Below are 6,000 nucleotides of genomic sequence, written 5' to 3'. Positions count from 1 at the left end.
TATAAGGCAACACCAGATATATTAGATGCGCGTTGCCGACCCTTTGTTCCTGAGTTATGGGGGTTTTCTGCGCATAGGTAAGTATTTATATGCAAGGTGTAACAAAAACAGGGAGCCGTTTAAGGACATATTCAGTATCGTGTCCTTATTAGGAAAAAGTGGTAGAAAATATTTTTTGACGCGAAAAAACTTTTTTTTTCTATGGGGCATACACACAGACAAAGGCCAATAATTTTTCGCGTTAAAGTGTTTCTACTTTTTCCTAATCCGTACACGATACCAAATTTGCCCGGATTCCCACTATTTTTGTTACATCTTGTAGGTATATTAATATTATACTCGTACATATCATCGTCTAGTACCCACAATACATGCCATATTGAGCTTACTTTGGGACTATGTCTATCTATGTGAACATTTTTTTATTAATATTATTGTAGATACCTGACGTGTGAGTTTATTAAAAAAACTAAATGTACTTGCATTGTTGTTAAACTTACCACGGCAGCGGCACTCAATTCAGTTACACAATAATTAAGGTATGCATTATCAATTTCTTAGTGCTGTGAACATCTGGATCGTTCTTCGAAATTCCCATTCCAAATCACATATCTAGTTTCAACTTCGGAAAGACAATCGATATTCCAACTTACAGTCCAGCAATTCCCAACAGGAAACTATTTTAATACAAAACTGCACAAAAACTGAAATGGAGCAATACCCACGACAATAACCAGAGTCGGGGCGCAGGTGCACTTTTCTGCAGCACCGGTAGGGTGAAACAAAAACGGGAAGTGAATTTTTTATCAAATAAATTTCACTTCCTTTTGCGTTGTCGGGGAAAATACTAAATTATTTGAATGCACGTGCAATTGTGTGCGGAATGTGGAGTGATTTGTCGTGAAATAAATTAATAGTTGTTTTCTATTTAAATAATAAAGGATGAGAATGGCAATATGAAGTGGAATAGGATATTATTTACAAACTGACTACGACAGGATAATAATAAAATTATATTATGCTAGACGATGAAAAACATGGATTTATAGGTGTTTTGTTCTTATTTAGCAAATTGGTGTCGGTATAAATATTCGGTATGTCGGTATAAGAAATATAGAATATTCTTTATTGGCACACCTTAGTAAAAGATACAGCTTAAAGAAAAACGATCGAATAATGATAGTGGCAGACAAAAGGCGGTCTTATCGCTAAAGAGCGATCTCTTCCAGACAACCACACAGACAAGCAGCCTGACAAGGAAGAAAAGATTTCGCAACCATAAACGATTTTACCACAAAAATTCTCAAAGATGCAAGAAAAATTATATTGAATATGATAAGGATTTACTTAAAAAAAAAAAACAAAGGATTGCGTAGCATTCCATTACCTAAACATTTTTATGAAATTTGCCGTTGACATGACCGGTGACCATTTATATGACACATCCTCCTGTTGTCTGCCTCGATCACTAATCATTTGTTTTCGGACTCGCCCATGAAAGGTTCCGTAGCATTTATGACGTATTAAAAAAAAACTACTTACTAGATCTCGTTCAAACCAATTTTCGGTAGAAGTTTGTATAGTAATGTACATCATATATTTTTTTTAGTTTTATCGTTCTCTTATTTTAGAAGTTACGGGGGGGGGGGGGGGGGGGGACACATTTTACCATTTTGGAAGTGTCTCTTGCGCAAACTATTCAGTTTAGAAAAAAATGATATTAGAAACCTCAATATCATTTTTGAAGATCTATCCATTGATACCCCACGCGTATGGGTTCGATGAAAAAAAAAAATTGAGTTTCAGTTCCAAGTATGGGGAAACCCCAAAATTTATTGTTTTTTTTTGTAATCTTTGTGTGAAAATCTTAATGCGGTTCACAGAATTACATCTACTTACCAAATTTCAACAGTATAGTTTTTTATAGTTTCGGAAAAAAGTGGCTGAGACATACGGACGGACAGACAGACAGACAAACATGACGAATCCATAAGGGTTCCGTTTTTTGGCATTTGGCCACGGAACCCTAAAAATGGTCCCTTATTCGTTTTAAAAGACCTATCCAACAATAACTCACAGCATTGGGTTAAAGCAAAAAAAAAAAAAAAACATTTTGTAATCCAAAGAATATTTATTGTAGTTTTTACATATTTTACCGTTCTGCCACCATGCATGATTTATGTATCTATGCCAAATTCAAGATTTCTAGCACTAACGATCACGGAGCAAAGCCGCGGATGGACAGACAGACGGACATGGCGAAACTATAAAGGTTCCTCATTGACTACGAAACCCTAAAAAGGAGGAGAGCAAAAGTAGGAGAAGTAGGCAAGGGGTTGAAATATATATGTATGTAAATGTATATATTATAAGCGCAAAAATAATACAATCACTACTAGATATCTTGATATTATTTATTTGTTGTAAACAGTCTTATTATCGAGCGATGATTTACAGATCCTGGTTTTTACAAACACTATTGTAAAATACATGGAATAACATGAAATTGTACAGTCCCTAACATAAGTATCCACTTTTCTATGCAACTAGTATGGCCACTTGGTTACTTAAGTTGGGGCGCCGACCGTACACGAAAATCTGTACAGAGTTTTGAGCACGTAATCAATTTCTAATTTCACAGAAGAACTCTTAAATATACCTTTGTGTGCAATATTTGAATCTGAAAAGTGTATAATACATTGTTAATGCAATCAAATTAAAATATATGTATAATATAATGTATAATAAAGTAAGCAAGTAAAGTACGGTACAAACAGATACAGCAGAAAGAAAGATAGCCATCATGATTGAGTAGGTATTACGAATTGAGTTTTTGTAATCATTTTTTTTATTAACACCACGTAGGTAAGCATTGATCAGTGCAAAGGCGAACGAATTTAATTAAATCTATTCTATTAATTAATCAAATTTACATTTAATGGTCGCTCGCAAGTAAGCGGGCCAAGCGTCATCAGCCTGACACTTGTTCGGCAGGGGCAAACTACACCTGCCAGGCTTGTGGGCGTGTTTGCCGCTCCCGTATTGGCTTACACAGCCATGAAAAACATTGTCGCCCTGCCTGACACTGCTTGTATAGTCTGTAATAGACTCGAAGGCCAATGATGATGACTGTACGGTTCAAGGGGAATTTCCTCCCGCGGACGCTCCGGCTGTGGAGTGAGCTCCCTTCCGAGGTTTTCCCGAGGTTCCAGTATGGGGTTCTTCAATAAAGGAGTGTACAGGTTTTTAAATCGCGCATGTAACACCTCTGGAGTTGCAGGCGTCCATAGGCTGCGGTGACTCCTTACCATCAGGCGGGCCGTATGCTTGTTTGCCACCGTCATGCGCTGATCAGTGCTTAGACATACGAGAATACAATCACTGCCAGCGATTCGCTAGGCGTGTTCTCTGTTCGTAGACTTCGTAGTCGATTTGCTACAAAGCGTAATAACGTGTTATCTGCTACGAACGGTAGCGCGTATCTCGCGCTGGCAGTGCGTGTTTTAACACGAAAATGGTGGACGCGTGCGAAATCGCTTTTTCATTCTAACGTGGTCCTCATTTTCCTCCCTGGATACTAACATTATTGAAAACATTTTGACACAATTAATTATACCGGGTGTGGCCTGTAACATGATCAAAAAATGAAACTGTACTTCTTAAACTGACCAACATTTGTTCAGCGACTTTAAAAAATTATAAAAATTATGGACTTCCTACTTTTCATACAAATTAAATATTATCTTCAATGTACGCTGTCATCTGTGCAATTGACGTTGCTTGTCACGCTTTAAACGTAACAAAATTCGCTATACATTTCGTCTTAGAATAAACTTTAAAGTATGCTAAAAATCTAAATACAAGTTATTTTTCAAATTCGCTGAACAAATGTTGGTCAGTTTGAGTACAGCCTACGGTTCACTGTTTTGCTCGTGTTACAGGCCACACCGGGTATATCAACCACAGCTATACCACTAAGATTGATATTTTTCGAGTTTTATTTATTATAGGAGTAAGGAGCATTTAAAAATGTATATGAAATCTGTTTTTCGCTCCTAATTTTTAAAATACCTAGCTATGGCTACTTTCTACAATAGCTATGGTTAATAGCTATGCTAATAGATTGTTATTTGAACAGCCCACGTCATCGGAGCGCAAGCGAACGCATACGATAGTCGACCTAGTTGTGTCCATCCAATTATGAACGCGATTATACATCAAATTGTGAAAAAAATATTTTCCACGATATAAATATCCGAAGAGGAAAATTGTAACAAGTTTTGGATGGAGAAGCGGTCATCAACTATCCTCCTATCTGTGGACGATGGTAATTAAGTACCTAAAGTCAAAATTCACCGCAATCGACATACTTGTAAGATCTGCGACCAAAGTTTAAAAAAAAAAAAAACAAAACAAATCCAGCAAAAAATACCTGTAATACATTTTTCAACATTGTTCGGTAGCCTAATTTAAACTGCCATGAAACATACTAACATCAAGCTAATTTTACGGCTTGACGTGTGTCTAGTGACTAGCGCGACATGTTTTGAAGAGCTTAGGTCTCCCTTTTCAAGCACTAACAGTACGAATATCGTTCACTATGGCCGCACTTCGCGTACTGCTGCGCGCTGCGTCGCACGCTGCGCGCGCGATTAATGAACCTGTTGGGGGAAATCTTGCGCTGTCGTTAAAAGCAAGCATGGTGGCGGGTGTCCGGTTAGAAACACGTCATTCAAGCCGTAAAATTAGCTTAATTATAGGCCAATTACAGGGCAACTCTTAATAATACAGTACTTATTAATACAACAGTGTTTGCTTAAACCCATGAAAGTAGAAATAATAATACTTTATTTTGGCGGTTCTAAGCAAAGTCGGTTACACGAGCTACAATTGTTACTTGAATCGTTGTTTTTTATAATTACATCTTACATTTACTATTTACACAAATTGAAACCATGTAATTGAATTACGTTTTTTTAAAGCATACATTATCTTAGGAGTCGTTTAGGCAGAGGCGACATTGTGCTGCAAAACTGCGGGGTGAAATTATCCGCTCCACAAAAAACTAAATAAAAAATGCGTGAGTGTCGTGGAGCACTCGGTTGAAACGAAGTTAAGAAAGGAAGTTGACATATACTGGTTTTCACATCATAAATGAGGAAATCATTTTCATGTTCACGTCCATGTTCGTGTTCGTCTTCGTATCCGTGTCTATGTCCGTGTCAGTGTCCGTGTCCGTGACCATGTCCGTGTTCTTCATCCTCATCCTCATTCTTTCTCATTATCATTTTCAATTGTTGGAACGCAGTTAAGAAAGGGGTTTTTGTAAAAACAAGTAGCAATTAAAATCATTGTAATCGTAATATGTGTATAATGTAAAATCATTGTATAGGTGACACAGCTCAGGTAAGAAAGCTCATCAAATAATTTTTGTAGGTATAGCAATCTGTCCGATTTATTTAATATATATTCTCATTTCTTTATTATTTTTATTTTTCTTTTCCCTTTGTTTTTTTTTTATCAAATTTCTATAAAGAAAAGTAGCAACTTTATGTAATTGCATTAATTCTATAGTAATCTAATTTGTATTTCTTTTTTCTTAATGAATGCATGTTAATTATAAGATGTAATTTTTTGAAAGATGTGTCCCGCCGAGTTTCTTGCCGGTCCATATTGGGATACCCTCCTCCAATTGAGGGGGGATTTAAATCTTCTCGGGTCAGAGGTGTAGGGTTAGAGCCGGTGTAGCTTTATTTGACGTTCATAAGCACATTGTAATATGCCTACTTGAATAATAAACTATCTTTATCTTTGTGACGGAAAAAAATTACACTTTTTTTGCCTAGCCCCCATCCACCAAGTCCGTACTTAATTCCCAGAAATCAGAGTTAAGGTCAATGTAGAGAAGACGCCATATATAATTTTTGGTTGAAGACCGTCAGAGGGCATGAACTCTCTTATTTGAATACGAACTTCGCTTAAACACTGTCAGAAACAAAG

This window comes from Cydia pomonella, chromosome 17 (genome assembly GCF_033807575.1).
Source record: "Cydia pomonella isolate Wapato2018A chromosome 17, ilCydPomo1, whole genome shotgun sequence".
NCBI classification, from domain to species: domain Eukaryota; kingdom Metazoa; phylum Arthropoda; class Insecta; order Lepidoptera; family Tortricidae; genus Cydia; species Cydia pomonella.
The sequence above is the reverse complement of the archived record's forward strand: the minus strand, read 5'-3'. Positions refer to the sequence as shown.